The 24,126-nt window shown below is 48.3% G+C and overlaps 1 long non-coding RNA gene across 1 annotated transcript in view; it reads right to left on the bottom strand.

Moving 5' to 3' along the window:
* Positions 1-3,037: 3,037 nt before the first annotated feature.
* LOC138579516 (uncharacterized) overlaps positions 3,038-24,126 on the bottom strand; it is a 69,188-nt gene continuing 48,099 nt past the window's right edge. Inside the window, exons 2-3 of the long non-coding RNA XR_011304033.1 lie at positions 3,363-3,532; positions 3,038-3,209 (exon numbers count right to left, since the gene is read on the bottom strand). This is a non-coding gene — a long non-coding RNA (uncharacterized lncRNA). The remainder of the gene's footprint in view (positions 3,210-3,362; positions 3,533-24,126) is intronic.

Here is a 24,126-nt window from a genome sequence, read left to right as displayed (position 1 = left end):
TGTGATTGTAATATATATATTGCCCTAACACAATAATGTGGACATATAGTGGAACAACTCACATGTAATTAAAAGACAACTAGAAGTAAATGAAGACACATCCACTACGGCCATCGAGATTTAAACAAAGTTAAACAAGCTATGGCACACTTGAAATGCACCATCTTAAGATGGCGCTTGCTGTAACTGCACCTTTCTGCAGTTGCCCTTGACAACCACATTACACCATGCTAACAGAAAAAGGTGGGGTCTGAACCAGGTAGCAGATGCACTTAGGTTAGTAATCAAAATTTGACCCTGATAGAAATTGAAAACATATACAGATACAGGCACTGGTTAGACTAACCCCAGCCTAATGTTGTATCAAGTTAACAGAAAAGCGTGAGCTTGTCTCAAAATCTGTTAGTATATGCCAAAAACCATTAACAATTCAGTATATCAACATGTTTTATTGTGCATGGTAAAGGTTTACCAACACGTGTTTCGACCGATTTGGTCTTTTTCCAAGGCAAAACAAATTCTATTAGAATAGTCAGTCATAGCAAGAATGATCAAAGAAATATATATATACCAAATGGTAACCAAGTGTTGTCATCAGATAATATTAGACATTTTACAATATTCAAGTTACATTGGCAGAGGAGGAGACACACAATAGGGGTACAGGTGATTAAATAGGAGGATAGGTGATTAGGTTGATGAGGAAGAAGGGAGATAAGTAGAAGAGAAAAGGACAAAGGGGTGAGAAAAAAAGAAAAATCTGTTAGCTCAAGAACATTAACATCACTGAGCATTCAGTGTGCCTCTTTGCATTCCCAATTACACAACATCTTAGCTGTTGTCTGAAACCTCAAAGTTTAACCTATATACAAATATTCTATAATTAACCATCTATATTTAATCACAAACTGGTGATGAAAACAATGCTAATCTCGTAATGAAGACAAATATTCCTTTAGTCATTCCACTATGTCTCTTAAAATTCTAAGCAACCCATACTACAATGATGGACCTATGCCTACCACCAACAGTAGAAATTGACTAGACCCTTGAAATAACCAGTTTACTCGAAAGCAGGCTTCCCAATTAACGTAGAAGGAGTTACATATTGATCAATTAGACAGTCTGATTAGCTACTTACCCTAGAACATTGATTATGGCCCTCTCTGCGTAATTAGAGGATGAATAGCTGGAGATAATCAATTTTCAATGGCTGCAAAGGTAAATAAGTGGGGATGTATGTCATTAGTTCCCCGCTTACTTAGCTTGCGTTTCATCAGTCGTGTCATATTAGTGTGGAACTCGGAATAAGTGCTTTAGCTACTCACCCTATAATAAGCTCATAAATATCTGCAACAGTGTCCGTGGTGAACTGATGTGGTTGCGAGTGCTTTAATTCCTAAGTCCTCAAAACGTGTCTCTAATCAGATGATCCGTAGGGAAATAAAGTAAAATAAACTCATTCCCTCTCTGCATGAGCTGCAATGAAATAAATACCTGTTTAATCCACTGTGTCAAAACACTATAAGCGCTCAGTTGCTTAAAATGCAACTGCTTACTCAACATGAAATCAGTACTCGTTTGATGCACTGTGTCATTAAGCTGTACACAGAGTTGATTAACATGGAAATGCATACCCGAAAAATCTCCTACTGACGTCCTTGTTGGGCACCTCCTCAGTGGAAGTCCCAGCCCTCATCTGGGGTCTGCATTGGATTTCTTGTGGGATCCATTTTGGCACTCCTTTAAATAGTTCCAATTATGTTGTGTTAAAGCGGCACGTTCCTTTCCATTGACTGGCACACCTAAACTCCCTCGTAGTCTGCACATTTCTGTTTGACGATTGGCTGTTCTATATAGATTAGTTAGGAAATTGAAACTCAAGAGATATTTTCACAACAAAATTACTGTTTATGACTCACCTATGATATGCCAACCTGCGAGTATCCTCGTCAAAGCGGATATTGAGAAAACACACCTATTATCATTAGGGAATGCTCCCAATACAACCAAGAAAGAAATGTGTGAAGATTTGGGGATACATCCTAGGAATCTGGAGATACAAGAATTAAAATGAAAATCCAAATTCACTCCGCAATCAAATACAGAAAGTGTAATTGAGACGTTTTACAAATCTGTGACATCAGATATTCACTGTCATATGGACAAAGTTAAAAGGCAGGATAAGGGCCATAAACTAACAACCAAAGAGAGACAATTATAAAAGATGCTAGCAGATGATTCTAGTGTTGTGATAAAAGAAGCTGATAAAGGTGGCAATATTATTATTCTCAATGAAGCAGATTATATACCAATGGCGGATTTACACCTATCTACTGCAGGGTAGTACCCTAAATTACTAACAAATCTATCGGAACAGACAGTGCAAACATTGATTACACTAGTCCTTGAATGGCATATGAAAGGATTGCTAACAGATGAAGAAAGACACTTTCTGATTAGAAAGAATTCCACAATGCCAACCATGGACTTTCTACCAAAAATTTACAAAACATTTGAACAACTACCAGAGGTCCAGCCCATCATGAGCGGCATAGGATGGGAAACGGAGGGTCTTTCAGAGCACATTGACAGAGCCATTCAGGGATTAGTTCCATCATTGACATCCTATTTGAGGGATTCAACTCACGTTTTGTAACTACTGGAGGATTTTCACTGGGAATCACTGTTTCTATTAGTAACCTTGGATGTCAAATCTTTATATACATCTATTGAGCACAGTCTAGCCATAAAATCCTTAGATTTCATCTATAGAGATTTCTCAGCTTCTAAAAGAGAACATGCCCTCCTGTGGCACCTTATGTACAACACCACAGTATGCCCTTTTGGCTGAGTTTCCACAAACGTAAAGCATGCGATTGAAATACTGCACAATCATTCAATCTCTCTAGATAAGCAGCTCATGGCGGCTAGTTTACTTTGAGATATTTCTTACCGCACATCTATCTCTCTAAGCATGTCAAATGAAAGGGACTGAATGCAGAATAAATATCATGAGACCAAGTTACTTTTTGAATCTGTTTTTTAATCGTAAAATAGAAGTATGCAAATTACACAGAGAGACACTTATGCACACATTGGACTTCATAGTGCAAGTACATTTCTTCTTGTAATAGCTTTCAGTGCTTTATCTGTGCAAAGCCCTGCCAACTGTCCTTGGCATCATGGAACTTGGAAAGAGAAATACACTTTGAAAAAAAACACAGTAAGACTTTGAGAAATATAAACACAGGATTACATGCACGTTAAAAATAGACCGCACCTAAAAATAAAAGAACTATTTCACCTAAACTATCTGTTATCATTCGCATCAGCAGCCCCTCACTTAACTTCATATTTACCTAGATTTGTTGGTGGTATTTCCACTCAATTTGGCAGGGGAATTTTCGCCTGTCTTTCTGCCTGCCTCGCAGAGGATCAACCCAGATAGGGACAGCTTCAGCATCAATCAGTTTGCCAGCACTGAACACCGTTTGCCCAGCCAGAACTCTGCTCCTTCGTCTCCCAGTGCCTGAAGAGGAACAAATGCTAGTCTGTATCAAAACCCTTTTTTTCAAACCCCTTTGTCAATCAAGGAAAACACTTGCCCTTGAGCAGATCATTCCACTGAAATGGCATGAGAGTTCATTGCTGGAGAGCAAAAGATACATCTATCTTGCGCTTCCTACTCAAATACAATGCCCTGTTTTCAGAACGGATCTTCACATTGTTTTTTGTTTATCACCCAGCGCAGATTCAGCCTGCACGTTTAAATTCCCATTTCAAGGGCATCATGCATTTTCCCAATCTGCATTCAGCTTATTTTATCATGGACTAATTTGCACTGAATGTTATTAAGGGATTCAGTTACATGTTAACTGGGTTTGGGTTAATTCATATGTTAATGTATGTTAGTATTATATTTAATGCAGCTCAGTTCATTGAAACATCATCCTGAAGCAAAGTGCAATTTCAATCATGTGCTCTGTGCATTGGCATCTATTTAATTCTGTCTGAGACTCACACTCTTGAGTCCAGTAATAGGTTTCACACCCTGTGCCCCAATTGAAGTTCAAACCCACGCTACCATGTGCATGCTACAATGCTGAGTCTAACCGTTAAAATCTGGAGCCCATACTCCCACAGAAATATGTGAAACCCTTACTGTGTGCAGGAGAAAGATTCAACCCTGATATAGGGGAACTAGATTGTAAGGCTCCTAGTAGCATTGAGTCCCATTGAGCCGCCCAAAAAAGCGGGCAGTGAGTGGATGGTTCACCTTAGTACATACACATGTACAAGAGTTGCCTGGTAAAAACAAAAAGCCCCTGAAGAAGTTCCACAACATAATCTGAAGTGAAGGAACAAAACATGCTGGGCGTAGTGTAGGATAGTAGATCTCTGGGTTAGTTGTAATATTTGCACGTTGGTGTTCACAAATATTGGTTTACAAAGCACGTGACAGTTTACCTTTGGACTTTGCAATTTAAGTCTAGATTTATTATAAAGTTGTTAAATACATGTGTATATTAATGCATGCAATATTTGTACAGGATACGTGCAACATTATTTTTATTTCAAACTCAATGGTGAACATTGGATAAGTAACTGGTTAATAAACATTTAGAGGTAATTTGTTTCCTCATGTTTAAAATCTATTTATTCTGCCTACACTAGCAGTCCAGGTGGGTTTGCTGTACATAGAGGTTAGTTTTACCAGCGATAACCTTCCTGCTGGTTTATCAAACACCCTGGAATCTCTTATAGTAGATTTCATCAGGATAACACAGATCACAAACTCTTCAGCCCCACAACATGGACAGTCAAAAACACTTTGCCTGGGGTTCATTTTTAATAGACGGTAGCACCTTGAAACATGACAAGATCAGAAACTTAACACTCTACTTTATATGAAGTTTAAGTTAAGTAATCTGCAACACTTTTGATTGGCAAAAACCATTTCACACATACGGAGCTCTGCCTTTCTAATCTCCATACGCACTTGGACATGCTAGAAGTTTTGTTTAATTTAAACACATGTAAAACGAATTCTGACTTGCTGCTCCCTTAGCAATGCTGGCAGTCTTACACACCCCACTGCATTTAGCAGCAACATCTTGAGAAATGATTGCATGTATATAAAACCCGTGGTGAAATGTCAATGGTAAAAAAGACTGGATGCCATTTACATGCTTTTGGCTTCACTGCTAGCATGTCCCCACTCCAGTAACCCACGCACTCCTATGCTCTAATCCCGCCTCTTTGACCCGACAGTCCCGCTTTCCTGGATTATACCGTTAGCCCTTGCGCATCTGTGCTTTTACTGATTATGCCACATATGCTGCTTCCCCATTATGCTCGCTCCCTATTACGGACTTTGTTCATTTGGCATCTTTTATAGATGTCTGCACAGCTGTAACATTTCTTACACAGCGCTCTGACACCCCTCAGGGACCTGGCTTGCGCTTTAGAAAGCTACATGTAAATGAAGGCAAAATTAAAAGGTGCTCTGCTTCGGGGAGACTTGGTGTGCCTAATGCAAATGCCACGTTCACACATTCCCAGCTTGCGCGAGGTGTTAAGAGTCTTCGCAACGTTTTTGGAACCCTGTAGAAATGGTAGCGAGATGGCAAGGTCGCTGCACAGCGGATCTTGAGTTTAGGCCTGGAAACTGCTGACTGCCCGGGTAGCTCTTGAAATGGAGGCAGATCGCATGAATGCTGCACAGCGGATCTTGAGTTTAGGCCTGGCAATGGCCCACTGCCCGGGTAGCTCTTGAAATGGAGGCAGATCGCATGAATGCTGCACAGCGGATCTTGAGTTTAGGCCTGGCAATGGCCCACTGTCTGGGTAGCTCAGCTCTTTTGTTTGTAGCCCCAGACAGAAGCTCGGGGGCTACAATCAAAAGGGCAGCTAGCCCCGATTCCCCACAGCCTAGCCCCGGATCTTTTCCAGACCCAACCAACCCCCTAGTGGCGAGAATGCTGTACATCAGCTCGTGGGGAGAGGCCTGGCAGGGCGCGTGTGATATTATCGTTTTCAAAACATTCTCTTGTTGAAATGTCATTGAAAACAATAAAGAGTGTTTGAATATTTTGCTCTGATAAAAATAATGGTACATTTAAAAAATATCACTCCTGAAACATTGTTGGAAATCACTGATGTGTTGGTGATGGGGACATCGAATATTGGTTATTTTTGTAAGCCCTTAAGTGAAAGGCAGAGAGTAGTGCCATACAACGATTAAGCAAGCAGTGCAGCTGAAACCTGTGAGCAAATGCATAGATAAGGAATCCGCCACTTCAGCTGAGGGAAGAGAGATGCATGATCAAAGAAGCCACTGCTTTACAGCCACATTTCCAAAGGGAAGAAGTGGGCAGCTTACATGAAAGGCAGAGTTTCAAGCCAGTGAAATAAAGCGTGCAGCATCGGGCTTTAAACTGAAGTAATTCTTTAAAATTGTTTACAGATTTAATGACAGAAGAAAACAACAGAATACACACACTGACAGAAAAGAAGTAAGCACCTGATCTATTCCCCTTTGAGGGGACACCCTTTGAACCTCCGCTCTTCCCTCTTAGTCCTCCCCCACCACACTTTGGCTACAGTATTCTTTTTTAAACAGAATATAGACCGACATTATGTGCCACTATTATTAAAGTACTGCATTTATTTTTTTGTCACTGTTTCTGTGAACAACTTTGTGGTGAACAATTATATCCCTGGCTACCGGCCTGGAAATGCCTGGGTAGCCCTTGAAATGGTGGGAGGTGGCAAGAATGCTACACAGCCAATCCAGTGGATGGGCCTGGAAATGCCTGGGTAGCCCTTGAAATGGTGGGAGATGGCAAGAATGCTACACAGCCAATCCAGTGGATGGGCCTGGAAATGGCCCACTGCCTGTGTAGCCATTGAAATGGTGGTGGATGGCAAGAATGCTGCACAGCCAATCCAGTGGATGGGCCTGGAAATGGCCCACTGCCTCTGTAGCCATTGAAATGGTGGTGGATGGCAAGAATGCTGCACAGCCAATCCAGTGGATGGGCCTGGAAATGCCTGGGTAGCCCTTGAAATGGTGGGAGATGGCAAGAATGCTACACAGCCAATCCAGTGGATGGGCCTGGAAATGGCCCACTGCCTGTGTAGCCATTGAAATGGTGGTGGATGGCAAGAATGCTGCACAGCCAATCCAGTGGATGGGCCTGGAAATGGCCCACTGCCTCTGTAGCCATTGAAATGGTGGTGGATGGCAAGAATGCTGCACAGCCAATCCAGTGGATGGGCCTGGAAATGGCCCACTGCCTGTGTAGCCATTGAAATGGTGGTGGATGGCAAGAATGCTGCACAGCCAATCCAGTGGATGGGCCTGGAAATGGCCCACTGCCTGGGTAGCCCTTGAAATGGTGGGAGATGGCAAGAATGCTACACAGCCAATCCAGTGGATGGGCCTGGAAATGGCCCACTGCCTCTGTAGCCATTGAAATGGTGGTGGATGGCAAGAATGCTGCACAGCCAATCCAGTGGATGGGCCTGGAAATGCCTGGGTAGCCCTTGAAATGGTGGGAGATGGCAAGAATGCTGCACAGCCAATCCAGTGGATGGGCCTGGAAATGCCTGGGTAGCCCTTGAAATGGTGGGAGATGGCAAGAATGCTACACAGCCAATCCAGTGGATGGGCCTGGAAATGGCCCACTGCCTGTGTAGCCATTGAAATGGTGGTGGATGGCAAGAATGCTGCACAGCCAATCCAGTGGATGGGCCTGGAAATGGCCCACTGCCTCTGTAGCCATTGAAATGGTGGTGGATGGCAAGAATGCTGCACAGCCAATCCAGTGGATGGGCCTGGAAATGCCTGGGTAGCCCTTGAAATGGTGGGAGATGGCAAGAATGCTACACAGCCAATCCAGTGGATGGGCCTGGAAATGGCCCACTGCCTGTGTAGCCATTGAAATGGTGGTGGATGGCAAGAATGCTGCACAGCCAATCCAGTGGATGGGCCTGGAAATGCCTGGGTAGCCCTTGAAATGGTGGGAGATGGCAAGAATGCTGCACAGCCAATCCAGTGGATGGGCCTGGAAATGCCTGGGTAGCCCTTGAAATGGTGGGAGATGGCAAGAATGCTACACAGCCAATCCAGTGGATGGGCCTGGAAATGGCCCACTGCCTGTGTAGCCATTGAAATGGTGGTGGATGGCAAGAATGCTGCACAGCCAATCCAGTGGATGGGCCTGGAAATGGCCCACTGCCTCTGTAGCCATTGAAATGGTGGTGGATGGCAAGAATGCTGCACAGCCAATCCAGTGGATGGGCCTGGAAATGCCTGGGTAGCCCTTGAAATGGTGGGAGATGGCAAGAATGCTACACAGCCAATCCAGTGGATGGGCCTGGAAATGGCCCACTGCCTGTGTAGCCATTGAAATGGTGGTGGATGGCAAGAATGCTGCACAGCCAATCCAGTGGATGGGCCTGGAAATGGCCCACTGCCTCTGTAGCCATTGAAATGGTGGTGGATGGCAAGAATGCTGCACAGCCAATCCAGTGGATGGGCCTGGAAATGGCCCACTGCCTGTGTAGCCATTGAAATGGTGGTGGATGGCAAGAATGCTGCACAGCCAATCCAGTGGATGGGCCTGGAAATGGCCCACTGCCTGGGTAGCCCTTGAAATGGTGGGAGATGGCAAGAATGCTACACAGCCAATCCAGTGGATGGGCCTGGAAATGGCCCACTGCCTCTGTAGCCATTGAAATGGTGGTGGATGGCAAGAATGCTGCACAGCCAATCCAGTGGATGGGCCTGGAAATGCCTGGGTAGCCCTTGAAATGGTGGGAGATGGCAAGAATGCTGCACAGCCAATCCAGTGGATGGGCCTGGAAATGCCTGGGTAGCCCTTGAAATGGTGGGAGATGGCAAGAATGCTACACAGCCAATCCAGTGGATGGGCCTGGAAATGGCCCACTGCCTGTGTAGCCATTGAAATGGTGGTGGATGGCAAGAATGCTACACAGCCAATCCAGTGGATGGGCCTGGAAATGCCTGGGTAGCCCTTGAAATGGTGGGAGATGGCAAGAATGCTGCACAGCCAATCCAGTGGATGGGCCTGGAAATGCCTGGGTAGCCCTTGAAATGGTGGGAGATGGCAAGAATGCTACACAGCCAATCCAGTGGATGGGCCTGGAAATGGCCCACTGCCTGTGTAGCCATTGAAATGGTGGTGGATGGCAAGAATGCTGCACAGCCAATCCAGTGGATGGGCCTGGAAATGGCCCACTGCCTCTGTAGCCATTGAAATGGTGGTGGATGGCAAGAATGCTGCACAGCCAATCCAGTGGATGGGCCTGGAAATGCCTGGGTAGCCCTTGAAATGGTGGGAGATGGCAAGAATGCTACACAGCCAATCCAGTGGATGGGCCTGGAAATGGCCCACTGCCTGTGTAGCCATTGAAATGGTGGTGGATGGCAAGAATGCTGCACAGCCAATCCAGTGGATGGGCCTGGAAATGGCCCACTGCCTCTGTAGCCATTGAAATGGTGGTGGATGGCAAGAATGCTGCACAGCCAATCCAGTGGATGGGCCTGGAAATGGCCCACTGCCTGTGTAGCCATTGAAATGGTGGTGGATGGCAAGAATGCTGCACAGCCAATCCAGTGGATGGGCCTGGAAATGGCCCACTGCCTCTGTAGCCATTGAAATGGTGGTGGATGGCAAGAATGCTGCACAGCCAATCCAGTGGATGGGCCTGGAAATGGCCCACTGCCTCTGTAGCCATTGAAATGGTGGTGGATGGCAAGAATGCTGCACAGCCAATCCAGTGGATGGGCCTGGAAATGGCCCACTGCCTGGGTAGCCCTTGAAATGGTGGGAGATGGCAAGAATGCTACACAGCCAATCCAGTGGATGGGCCTGGAAATGGCCCACTGCCTCTGTAGCCATTGAAATGGTGGTGGATGGCAAGAATGCTGCACAGCCAATCCAGTGGATGGGCCTGGAAATGCCTGGGTAGCCCTTGAAATGGTGGGAGATGGCAAGAATGCTGCACAGCCAATCCAGTGGATGGGCCTGGAAATGCCTGGGTAGCCCTTGAAATGGTGGGAGATGGCAAGAATGCTACACAGCCAATCCAGTGGATGGGCCTGGAAATGGCCCACTGCCTGTGTAGCCATTGAAATGGTGGTGGATGGCAAGAATGCTGCACAGCCAATCCAGTGGATGGGCCTGGAAATGGCCCACTGCCTCTGTAGCCATTGAAATGGTGGTGGATGGCAAGAATGCTGCACAGCCAATCCAGTGGATGGGCCTGGAAATGCCTGGGTAGCCCTTGAAATGGTGGGAGATGGCAAGAATGCTACACAGCCAATCCAGTGGATGGGCCTGGAAATGGCCCACTGCCTGTGTAGCCATTGAAATGGTGGTGGATGGCAAGAATGCTGCACAGCCAATCCAGTGGATGGGCCTGGAAATGCCTGGGTAGCCCTTGAAATGGTGGGAGATGGCAAGAATGCTGCACAGCCAATCCAGTGGATGGGCCTGGAAATGCCTGGGTAGCCCTTGAAATGGTGGGAGATGGCAAGAATGCTACACAGCCAATCCAGTGGATGGGCCTGGAAATGGCCCACTGCCTGTGTAGCCATTGAAATGGTGGTGGATGGCAAGAATGCTGCACAGCCAATCCAGTGGATGGGCCTGGAAATGGCCCACTGCCTCTGTAGCCATTGAAATGGTGGTGGATGGCAAGAATGCTGCACAGCCAATCCAGTGGATGGGCCTGGAAATGCCTGGGTAGCCCTTGAAATGGTGGGAGATGGCAAGAATGCTACACAGCCAATCCAGTGGATGGGCCTGGAAATGGCCCACTGCCTGTGTAGCCATTGAAATGGTGGTGGATGGCAAGAATGCTGCACAGCCAATCCAGTGGATGGGCCTGGAAATGGCCCACTGCCTCTGTAGCCATTGAAATGGTGGTGGATGGCAAGAATGCTGCACAGCCAATCCAGTGGATGGGCCTGGAAATGGCCCACTGCCTGTGTAGCCATTGAAATGGTGGTGGATGGCAAGAATGCTGCACAGCCAATCCAGTGGATGGGCCTGGAAATGGCCCACTGCCTGGGTAGCCCTTGAAATGGTGGGAGATGGCAAGAATGCTACACAGCCAATCCAGTGGATGGGCCTGGAAATGGCCCACTGCCTCTGTAGCCATTGAAATGGTGGTGGATGGCAAGAATGCTGCACAGCCAATCCAGTGGATGGGCCTGGAAATGCCTGGGTAGCCCTTGAAATGGTGGGAGATGGCAAGAATGCTGCACAGCCAATCCAGTGGATGGGCCTGGAAATGCCTGGGTAGCCCTTGAAATGGTGGGAGATGGCAAGAATGCTACACAGCCAATCCAGTGGATGGGCCTGGAAATGGCCCACTGCCTGTGTAGCCATTGAAATGGTGGTGGATGGCAAGAATGCTACACAGCCAATCCAGTGGATGGGCCTGGAAATGCCTGGGTAGCCCTTGAAATGGTGGGAGATGGCAAGAATGCTGCACAGCCAATCCAGTGGATGGGCCTGGAAATGCCTGGGTAGCCCTTGAAATGGTGGGAGATGGCAAGAATGCTACACAGCCAATCCAGTGGATGGGCCTGGAAATGGCCCACTGCCTGTGTAGCCATTGAAATGGTGGTGGATGGCAAGAATGCTGCACAGCCAATCCAGTGGATGGGCCTGGAAATGGCCCACTGCCTCTGTAGCCATTGAAATGGTGGTGGATGGCAAGAATGCTGCACAGCCAATCCAGTGGATGGGCCTGGAAATGCCTGGGTAGCCCTTGAAATGGTGGGAGATGGCAAGAATGCTACACAGCCAATCCAGTGGATGGGCCTGGAAATGGCCCACTGCCTGTGTAGCCATTGAAATGGTGGTGGATGGCAAGAATGCTGCACAGCCAATCCAGTGGATGGGCCTGGAAATGGCCCACTGCCTCTGTAGCCATTGAAATGGTGGTGGATGGCAAGAATGCTGCACAGCCAATCCAGTGGATGGGCCTGGAAATGGCCCACTGCCTGTGTAGCCATTGAAATGGTGGTGGATGGCAAGAATGCTGCACAGCCAATCCAGTGGATGGGCCTGGAAATGGCCCACTGCCTGGGTAGCCCTTGAAATGGTGGGAGATGGCAAGAATGCTACACAGCCAATCCAGTGGATGGGCCTGGAAATGGCCCACTGCCTCTGTAGCCATTGAAATGGTGGTGGATGGCAAGAATGCTGCACAGCCAATCCAGTGGATGGGCCTGGAAATGCCTGGGTAGCCCTTGAAATGGTGGGAGATGGCAAGAATGCTGCACAGCCAATCCAGTGGATGGGCCTGGAAATGCCTGGGTAGCCCTTGAAATGGTGGGAGATGGCAAGAATGCTACACAGCCAATCCAGTGGATGGGCCTGGAAATGGCCCACTGCCTGTGTAGCCATTGAAATGGTGGTGGATGGCAAGAATGCTGCACAGCCAATCCAGTGGATGGGCCTGGAAATGGCCCACTGCCTCTGTAGCCATTGAAATGGTGGTGGATGGCAAGAATGCTGCACAGCCAATCCAGTGGATGGGCCTGGAAATGCCTGGGTAGCCCTTGAAATGGTGGGAGATGGCAAGAATGCTACACAGCCAATCCAGTGGATGGGCCTGGAAATGGCCCACTGCCTGTGTAGCCATTGAAATGGTGGTGGATGGCAAGAATGCTGCACAGCCAATCCAGTGGATGGGCCTGGAAATGCCTGGGTAGCCCTTGAAATGGTGGGAGATGGCAAGAATGCTGCACAGCCAATCCAGTGGATGGGCCTGGAAATGCCTGGGTAGCCCTTGAAATGGTGGGAGATGGCAAGAATGCTACACAGCCAATCCAGTGGATGGGCCTGGAAATGGCCCACTGCCTGTGTAGCCATTGAAATGGTGGTGGATGGCAAGAATGCTGCACAGCCAATCCAGTGGATGGGCCTGGAAATGGCCCACTGCCTCTGTAGCCATTGAAATGGTGGTGGATGGCAAGAATGCTGCACAGCCAATCCAGTGGATGGGCCTGGAAATGCCTGGGTAGCCCTTGAAATGGTGGGAGATGGCAAGAATGCTACACAGCCAATCCAGTGGATGGGCCTGGAAATGGCCCACTGCCTGTGTAGCCATTGAAATGGTGGTGGATGGCAAGAATGCTGCACAGCCAATCCAGTGGATGGGCCTGGAAATGGCCCACTGCCTCTGTAGCCATTGAAATGGTGGTGGATGGCAAGAATGCTGCACAGCCAATCCAGTGGATGGGCCTGGAAATGGCCCACTGCCTGTGTAGCCATTGAAATGGTGGTGGATGGCAAGAATGCTGCACAGCCAATCCAGTGGATGGGCCTGGAAATGGCCCACTGCCTGGGTAGCCCTTGAAATGGTGGGAGATGGCAAGAATGCTACACAGCCAATCCAGTGGATGGGCCTGGAAATGGCCCACTGCCTCTGTAGCCATTGAAATGGTGGTGGATGGCAAGAATGCTGCACAGCCAATCCAGTGGATGGGCCTGGAAATGCCTGGGTAGCCCTTGAAATGGTGGGAGATGGCAAGAATGCTGCACAGCCAATCCAGTGGATGGGCCTGGAAATGCCTGGGTAGCCCTTGAAATGGTGGGAGATGGCAAGAATGCTACACAGCCAATCCAGTGGATGGGCCTGGAAATGGCCCACTGCCTGTGTAGCCATTGAAATGGTGGTGGATGGCAAGAATGCTGCACAGCCAATCCAGTGGATGGGCCTGGAAATGGCCCACTGCCTCTGTAGCCATTGAAATGGTGGTGGATGGCAAGAATGCTGCACAGCCAATCCAGTGGATGGGCCTGGAAATGCCTGGGTAGCCCTTGAAATGGTGGGAGATGGCAAGAATGCTACACAGCCAATCCAGTGGATGGGCCTGGAAATGGCCCACTGCCTGTGTAGCCATTGAAATGGTGGTGGATGGCAAGAATGCTGCACAGCCAATCCAGTGGATGGGCCTGGAAATGGCCCACTGCCTCTGTAGCCATTGAAATGGTGGTGGATGGCAAGAATGCTGCACAGCCAATCCAGTGGATGGGCCTGGAAATGGCCCACTGCCTGTGTAGCCATTGAAATGGTGGTGGATGGCAAGAATGCTGCACAGCCAATCCAGTGGATGGGCCTGGAAATGGCCCACTGCCTGGGTAGCCCTTGAAATGGTGGGAGATGGCAAGAATGCTACACAGCCAATCCAGTGGATGGGCCTGGAAATGGCCCACTGCCTCTGTAGCCATTGAAATGGTGGTGGATGGCAAGAATGCTGCACAGCCAATCCAGTGGATGGGCCTGGAAATGGCACACTGCCTGTGTAGCCATTGAAATGGTGGTGGATGGCAAGAATGCTGCACAGCCAATCCAGTGGATGGGCCTGGAAATGGCCCACTGCCTGGGTAGCCCTTGAAATGGTGGGAGATGGCAAGAATGCTACACAGCCAATCCAGTGGATGGGCCTGGAAATGGCCCACTGCCTCTGTAGCCATTGAAATGGTGGTGGATGGCAAGAATGCTGCACAGCCAATCCAGTGGATGGGCCTGGAAATGGCCCACTGCCTGGGTAGCCCTTGAAATGGTGGGAGATGGCAAGAATGCTACACAGCCAATCCAGTGGATGGGCCTGGAAATGGCCCACTGCCTCTGTAGCCATTGAAATGGTGGTGGATGGCAAGAATGCTGCACAGCCAATCCAGTGGATGGGCCTGGAAATGGCCCACTGCCTGGGTAGCCCTTGAAATGGTGGGAGATGGCAAGAATGCTGCACAGCCAATCCAGTGGATGGGCCTGGAAATGGCCCACTGCCTGGGTAGCCCTTGAAATGGTGGGAGATGGCAAGAATGCTGCACAGCCAATCCAGTGGATGGGCCTGGAAATGGCCCACTGCCTGTGTAGCCATTGAAATGGTGGTGGATGGCAAGAATGCTGCACAGCCAATCCAGTGGATGGGCCTGGAAATGCCTGGGTAGCCCTTGAAATGGTGGGAGATGGCAAGAATGCTACACAGCCAATCCAGTGGATGGGCCTGGAAATGGCCCACTGCCTCTGTAGCCATTGAAATGGTGGTGGATGGCAAGAATGCTGCACAGCCAATCCAGTGGATGGGCCTGGAAATGGCCCACTGCCTGGGTAGCCCTTGAAATGGTGGGAGATGGCAAGAATGCTGCACAGCCAATCCAGTGGATGGGCCTGGAAATGGCCCACTGCCTGGGTAGCCCTTGAAATGGTGGGAGATGGCAAGAATGCTGCACAGCCAATCCAGTGGATGGGCCTGGAAATGGCCCACTGCCTGTGTAGCCATTGAAATGGTGGTGGATGGCAAGAATGCTGCACAGCCAATCCAGTGGATGGGCCTGGAAATGCCTGGGTAGCCCTTGAAATGGTGGGAGATGGCAAGAATGCTACACAGCCAATCCAGTGGATGGGCCTGGAAATGGCCCACTGCCTGTGTAGCCATTGAAATGGTGGTGGATGGCAAGAATGCTGCACAGCCAATCCAGTGGATGGGCGCGGAAAGTAGCCATTGAAATGGTGGTGGATGGCATAGATGCTACACAGCAGATCTTGAGGATGGGCCTGGAAAAGGCCCACTGCCCGGGTAGCTCTTTGAGCACCACATCCATTCTAACATGTTAAACCTGGATGTGCTTCTAAGTTTTTCAGAAGACGTTGGTATGCTTCTTAGGATCAAAGGCTGATGAGCCCTTAAAGAATATAAGAAGATGAAGTTTTCAAAGCCTGGATACTCCTGAGCCTCTCTTTTTCACAGCAGCAATGGTAACAGCAGTGTTTCCCCCCAAGGAGAGGGAGGCGTTAAGCTTAATGGAATTCTCTGCTGAGACCGCCATACACAGGAGTGGACTGGGAACCAAAAAAGTCCCTGGAAGTAATGTTCAAAGTGGCCCCATACTACACATTTTGAGCAAGCCCAACCCCTTTTCCATTGACAATTTGGAAATAAAGGCCCATGATACAGAGGCCTACTGGGAACCCTGTAGGGCAATCCACCCCTGGCCATTCGGTCAAGTCCAACCATCCCAAAGCACACTCCATAAAGAGGGGAGTAAATTACCTCAAATGAGTGGGTCCTGAATACCATTTCTTTTCAGGGTATCTGGTCTTCATATTATCTTCCCACCTCTCTGTTGCTACACGGAAATGTCTAGTTGCTTTGGACATCTCTGTAACATCCTGCCCTGGCTTTGTGGCCAATCCTGTGGCTAGGGTAGTGATGCCATCTCTTAATTTGACCCAGCTGCATTGCCTGCTGTGCAACGTCAGGTCCATAGTGGGTCATGCGTCTGATTGTTTTGATCTTTTTGTCTGACTTGAGGCCTGATTGTTTGCTGGTCGCTGAATCTTGGCAATCCGACTCTTCGGGGCCTGCTGTAATGACTATGCTGCCTGATGGCTATAATAAACTCCCGGTCTGATCGGGCATCCAATAGCCATGGGGGTGGTGTTGAATGTATTTTCCAAACCAAACCAGATTTACATCTACAGCGATTCCTTTGGTAGTTAACTGTAAAACAGAGGCTCTCTTGGTACGCATGGTTTTATCTCCCTCCAGGACTCTTCATTTCCTTATTGCATATCGTCCCTCTGGTTCCAATCCAGCCTTTACTGAGAGTTTTGTTAACCTTGTGGCTAATTTGTTTCCGAGCCCCCCCCCCATATCTTAGGTAATTGCCTTGATCTAATTTTTGCTAAGTTTACTGATATTTCAGTTGCCAGCACCTACAAGATTACTTGGTCTGATCATTTTGTTATTCCGTTTGTTTATAATTTTACTGACCGTGTCCCCACATCCTGTAATCAGAATGTGTGAAAGCACAATTGGCTTTTATTTGACCGTTCCCAGTTTGCTGCCCATATTAATGATCTGTGTCTTTCCACTCCTTGTCCGGACCTCTGCTCTCTCAGGTATTCACCACTGTGACTGATATGGAGGCCCCTCTTTAAAGCATCAGAGTGCGGGGTCGGCCTTCGGAGCCCTAGTGTAATGGCGATCTTAAACTTCTTCGTCTCAAACGCAGGCAGGCCAAACGGAAATGGCACTCCTCCTATTCCCCCTGCGACACGGCAGCATTCTGTGCTATTACGTCCAGCTACCACCAAGCTATTAATCAGACCAAAAACAATGTTTTCACTCTTCAAATTCAGAATTCCATTAATCGGCCTAAAGAACTGTTTAAGGTTGTTTGCTCCCAAATTTTATGTGATTCGCTTGCTGATTTTTTTATTCACAAAACAGGCGATATTCGTGAGCATATTGTGCTTGTTCTTAATCAAACCGCAGAGGCTACGGCTTCTCCGAATACTCCAGCACCCCTGCATTCTCCTGTGTCTCTGACTGTCTCTGCATCCCGTTGGGACTCTCTTCCATCTTTCTCGGCTACTGACATCTCCTCGGCTGTGGAGAGAATTAAATCTGCCTCACCTATTGATGCCATCCCTCTTAAAATAGTGAAAGAAATTCTGGCCTTTATTGTTACGGCTGCTATTAATCACTCCTGCTCTACAGGTGTGATCCCCTCAGAGCTTAAACATGCCTTGGTTATTCCTTTGTTGAAAAAACCCTCTCTCGATCCTTTGATTCCTGCACATTTTCACCCTATCTCGCTGCTACCTTTTTTATGAAACTGCCAGAATCACAGGTTGTACCCTTGCTTGGGAGATTCTCTGAATACACGCTTTTGTTTGATGCCTTTCAGTCAGGGTTTAGACATAGTTGCGGTACCGAGACTGTTCTGGTCTCTGCGCTGGATGATCTGACACTGACTTCTGATCAGGGAGGAGTGGCAGCATGGATTCCGTAGACCTGGAGGCGACTTTTAATACTGGCAACCACTCCATCCTGATCATTCGTCTTTCTGCTGCAGGGATCTCTGGCTCAGTTCTCTCCTAGTTTCACTCCTTCCTTTCCAATCGCGCTGTCGCAATCCCTTTGGTTTTTCTACTCTGCTCTCTCTTCCTTGGTTTGTGGGCTTCCTCAGGCCTCTGCCCTCTCGCCTACCCTGTTCAATATTTACATCCAGCCTCTTGTTGCGGTCTTCCGCTCCCACGGCTTCAGGTGCTACTCTTATGCTGACAATACGCAGATCATAGTTCGTCTGGATCTTCTCCACCCTTCCCATGCCACTCAGCTGAGGGACTGAGGCTGTTGGGAGCTGGATGAGCGACAACTGGCTCAATTTGAATGGGAGCAAATCGAGGCTCTGGTCGGGGGGTCTGCCTCCACCACCTTCCTCTGCACTCCCTCTTTTTGGCCTTCGTCTATTGGTTCTATCCCTATCCCTGCTGAGACTTGAAAATCTTGGTGTCAAACTTTCTGCCTCCCTCTCCATGTCTTCCCAGATTAGCTCAGTGTGCCAGGCGGGCCATTTCCAGCTGAAGATTCTGAGAAAAGTGGTGCAGTTTATTCCCTGTCATCTTTGAGCTCCTGTGGTTGCAGCTTTAGCTCGTAGTCGTATTGACCACTGCAACTCCCTGTACTTGGCGCAACCAGCCTATCTGTACAGACCGCTTGCAAACCCTACCGGATTCTGCTGCCTAGCTAGCTACCGGCACCCCTCTCACGGAACACATCTCCCCTATCATGTCATGCTCTTCATTGGCTTCCTGTGACCAAGCATGTGCATTTCAAATCTCTGTGTCTTGTACACAGGGCCTTCCATGCTGTGGGGCCTGAGTACCTGCAGCATAAGTTCAGGCCTCATGTTCCTGGCCACTCTGCGTTCTGGGGACAGATTTCTCATTTGTGTGGCAAAATTATGGATTGTCCGAATTGTTGGCCATTCATTTTTTTTAAGGTCTGCTAAATTGTGGAATGCTTTGCCCACTGCACTTCGATCCATGGTGGCCCACCTGCAATTTAGACATGCTTTAAAAACCTTGCTCTTTTGACTTCCTGTGTTCGGCCTTTCGGTACCTTCACAGAATTGTAACGCCAGGTTGCCTTTTTGGTGTTAGTTGCGCTGTACCTCTGTACTAAATGGATAACCTAACATCTTGCCTTCGATCATGGGCACTGAATTGCTTAAGCCTTATAGACCAATGGAGGGGTCACTATCGTAGGACAATGGCCCACTCCTAAGTTGGGAAAGGGTCACTATCACAACCCATAATACCCCCTGCCGATGTCCATTATCAGCAAGCAGTGGAAACAGCAATATACATTTTGGAGTTGTGGTGGTGAAGAAATAAAAGCAATAGTTTAATAGTAAATAAAGTAAATAGACAATACGTGTTAGTAAATTAAATATAATTTAATTTTGGGGGGCATGGCTAACTAGCCATGGGATAAGCTGGAAAACTCCATAGCTCCTGCTGTTCAGGACACAATCCTGAGAAGCCCACCTGATGTAGGAGGTGTACAAACCATTAAAGCGAATACAAAACTGTGTGAACGGACACTGCGTGTAACGTGCAACTCTAGACCTAATTCCGATTAGCACTGTGGAAGTTATGTGAGAAATGGAATAATCAAGGTCCCGAAGAAGTTGAAGCAAAATGGCCACGGTCGGTGGACAAAGGAACTGATACACGCGATCCGCAGCGGTACGAGATAACACCAAATGCCGAATGAGGACCAGCAGAACACTCATTCTGCACATCATTACAATAATGGAGCAGACTACGGGACACGCTGGGCCCCTACGATGTGCAACGGTGAGATGAGGCAGTTTGTGGGTTCTTAATAGAATAGCATCTGTGATTGATGGTGAAAGCGCAGACCTGCAGGCTGCCGTGCACCGGAGCAATGGTCTAACGCACACACGGGTCCTTGAGTGCATTTGAGCCCCAGATCAGCTCGGCTTCAGGGTCGGAATAGTGCGACCCCACCCTGAGGGAGGCACACTTGGATTCGGGAAATGAAGCCGTGAACGACACACAGACGCGAGAGAAGATACGCCATACTGTGCCCACGGTACTCAGAAAACTAACTAACACACACACAACGAAGCCAGCAACGTGGAATCCTGGCGAATGTTGCTGAATGGAGGCTCTCAACGGTGGGAGCATGAGCTTGACAGACACAGTGATCAGTGAACGGATGGCATCAGAGGTGTGCTAGTGCACAGCTCTGTCTAGCGCTTACACTGCATACTCTATGCTCGCACTTTGTGGGCAGCTATTAAAGTAACCAAGGCGTCGCTGCTGAGGCCCCCTCACATATCTACTGTCCGATGCCCTGGAGCAAGAGGGTACACACAGAGTGCAGGATATATACAACTACTACACTGGCCAATCAGCCGGTAAAGGGGAGCCATGAAAGAAGAGACCTGGAAGCAAGGGGCTCATAGAAAAGACTGCAGTAAGGCACACGAAGGATACTCGCACCACAAGCACGGAATCTGAAATCCCCAGTTTGTAAATGCGCACCCCCAAAGAGTAGGACGATATACGAAATGACCCCAAGCCCAAGAAGAATAGCCACGGAACAGATACTTGAGCATGGTGACAAACATAGAAGTGTGCTAATGATAATAACGTGCTCCTAATCACCAAATACTAAGGAACGACATTTACGACAGACGCATTTGGACCCCAGCTAGCGCAGCAGGAGGCCCCTAAAACAGGGAAAACAGCTGCACAAGCCCATCTAACGGACACTCAGATTCCGACCATCCGAAGCGGGTCACCCGAAGACACTGAGATGGCATCAAAACTGCCTAAAACGGGGGAAGCAACCCACTATGGAGGATTATACCAAAACACCACAACCAATGGAAGGAGCCAGAAGCAAAGAGAGGAACTCACAAATGGACACGGCACCAACGCGTGATGACCAACACATCTTGGATGCAATAGCAGACCTAAAGGTAGCATGGGAATCTAAACTAGAAGCAGCTATGACAAACCTTAAAACGTCCCTAGAATTCAAAATCGACGCAGTACAAGTGGATGTTAACTTACTAAGATAAGACATAAGAGCGATAGCGGAACGCACAGGCGAGCTGGAGAAAGAAGTCAAATCGAATACAACCGCCTGCTCTGCAAATGCTTCGGAGATCGACACACTATGTCAACAAGTGAGCAACCTGGAAAACCGGGCTGAGGAAGCCGAAGGACGGGCCCGAAGAAACAACATACGAATTGTAGGGCTCCGGGAAGGTGAGGAGGGTACAAACCCCACTGACTATATCAAAACTATGCTGCTACAAGAAATAGAAGGAGGGGCACTCACCCAAGGATTCGCGGTGGAGAGAGCACACCGGGCACTGACAGAGAAATTGGCGCCAGGAGCCCCCCGGGGCGATCATCGGCAAGATATTAAATTACCGAGACAGGGAGAAAATCCTGGAATACTTCCAGGAAGGAGGTACAATGCGGAGGGCATCTGCATCAATAACAGCATACCCGGACTACACTCTTCAGGTGCAAAGACGTGGACTAAACTTCAGAGCAGTTAAGAGAAGATTACGTGAAGCGGGCTACAAATACATGTTGATGTACCCGGCAAAACTGAAAGTAGTTCATAAAAACAGGGCTTTGTTCTTTGAGACTCCGGAAGAAGCTATGGACTGGTTGGATGCACAGAATGACCCATCGAAGACGAACGATCAGCGCGATGGCGGAAAGGACAAGTGAAGTGGCGATCACAAAGACTGAGGTGCTGTATAAACAATGACAATGGGACTTGAATATAGATCTGTATATAGCAGTAAGATGAAGGGCAGTGTACATGGCCGGGCAGGGCATAACGTAGTCTAAATGCGGTAGACACAAAGGACCCAACTCGCACCCCATTAGATAGACTAGTTAGGTTGCCAGTAGTGCGGCAACCCCCTGCTGGGTTCCTAATACCGGCGTAGCCAGGGTAGGACTAAATGCGGGATAGCCTGAGATCCAGGGATGGAGCTGGGCAACAGTTGGGTTTGGGGAGGGTGGGGGGTGGCGAGGGAGTTGGGGAGTTTGTAGTACGGTTTGTAAGGGAACATGCTTATATCCACGCGCTGCAACGAGGTTGTTGGTGAGCATGGAAGGTCAGAGGCGGGACAGGATATGGATGAGAGCTGGGAGACCTTAAGATAGCAACCTGGAATGTCAGGGGACTCAACAGCTATTTGAAAAGAAACAAGATCATGATGTAACTGAGGAGGCAAAAAAGAGATATTGCCTTACTCCAGGAAACCCATCTTAAAAAAGAAAAACCAGAGGTGATAAGGAGAAAATGGAAGGTTACCATTATTGGAGCAACGTACTCGGCATATGCCAGGGCGGTAATCACTTGGATTGCACCACATGTACCCTTTCAGTTATTGCAGTGCACAGTGGAGGCAGACGGGAGAATGGTGGCGATACGGGGAATGTTGGAGAACAGGGAGTTGTGTATCATTAACACATATGCCCCGAACCAAGACACAGTGGCCCACTTTAAGGCCCTGTATGGTAAAGTTAGTCCATACCTGGGAAGCGTGCTCATTTGAGGTGGAGACTTTAATTGCACGCTAGACCCCAGGGTGGACAGATCAGACAAAAAACTAGTCAGGCCCACCCCCACAGTCAAAATGCTGAAGACCCTGATAGGGGACTTCCAGTTAGAAGACGTATGGAGACTGCACCACCCATACGATAGACACTATTCACATTACTCTGCCCCACAAAACCTGTACACACGATTAAACTACATGTTCGTCAACCCAGAACTTACCGGGGAGATAGCGAGCTCGGAATACAAAGCAAGGGTCTTATCGGACCACTCACCCTTGATCTTAACATGCAACATCAGCCCCCCAGAGCCAAGATCCCAACATGGCGGCTCAGAGCCGAAGCACTGAATGATACAGAGTTCAGGGAGGACCTGAGGGAGGAGATAATAGAATATTTCAAAAATAACACCGCCAGCATTGCATCGGAAAGCACCCTGTGGGAGGCATTTAAGGTAGTGGTGAGGGGGCAGCAATATCAAAATCCAAAGGGCTCCACGGGGACATAATAAAAGAGCTGCAAAAAACAGAAAAGAAACTTGAAGCAATTATGAACAAAGGGGACACCTCACAGGAAGATGCCGAAGCTATGAGCCAATTGCAACAAGAATGTGGGGGACACTGGGAGAGACTATGAAACTTAAACTACAAGAAATACATAGAAAGGCAACACACTGGGGGAGATAAGATGGGAAGGCTGTTGGCATGGCTATACAAACAGGAGACGCCTAGACCAGCGATAAGAGAGATAAGGGAAGAGAGTGGTCAAATATCGGATACCCAAGAGAGCATAAATGGGATATTCCTCGAATTCCACCAACACTTATACGAAGATACAGGAGGGTCGGATGAGAATGAGATAAGAGAGATATTAGAGGACATCGGGTTACCTAAACTGAGGGCTGAAGAGAAAGAGAGCCTAGACGCCCCCATTACATTAGAGGAGCTAGAAATGGTAGTCAGATAATTGCCTACTGGCAAAGCCCCAGGAACGGATGGGCTCACTAGTGAGTTTTATAAAACATACAGGTTGGAGGTGCACCCGCCGCTACTGGCGATGCAAAACTAGGCTTTTGAGGTAGGGAAACTACCGGAATCCCTGAGAGAGGCAATAATTATCCTGCTTCTCAAACCAAATAAGCCTAGCACAGATTGTGGGTCATACAGACTGCTATCCATGCTAAACCAGGATAGTAAAATACTCACGGCAGTGCTAGCAAAACACACTTAGATGGGTTATAAGCAAACTGATACATCATGATCAGACAGGATATGTTCTGGGTAGGAGTATAGCCGATAACCATAGATGGCTCCATCGCATCATGGAACAGACAGAAAGAGATGCAAACAAAAAGGCAATAGTCTCACTAGATGCGGTGAAAGCCTTTGATTCAGTAAAGTGGCTCTGGCTGATGGCAGCCTAGACGGAATATGGAATGGGGCCTGGGTACTTGAGGTGGGTGAAGCTGTTGTATAGCTCGCCGCTTGCCAGGGTCAAAACGGGAGTGATCATCTCGGATAAATGGCAGCTCAGTAGGGGCACCAGACAAGGCTGCCCAAGGTCTCCGATGCTGTATATCCTCGCACTGGAATCCCTAGTGATATATTTGAGGCAACACTATGAAGAGATAGGGGTCCACACTAGGAGGGGCCG

Source organism: Ambystoma mexicanum, chromosome 3p (assembly GCF_040938575.1).
Source record: "Ambystoma mexicanum isolate Mex_15411 chromosome 3p, UKY_AmexF1_1, whole genome shotgun sequence".
Taxonomy (NCBI): Eukaryota; Metazoa; Chordata; class Amphibia; order Caudata; family Ambystomatidae; genus Ambystoma; species Ambystoma mexicanum.
The sequence above is the reverse complement of the archived record's forward strand: the minus strand, read 5'-3'. Positions and strand labels throughout refer to the sequence as shown.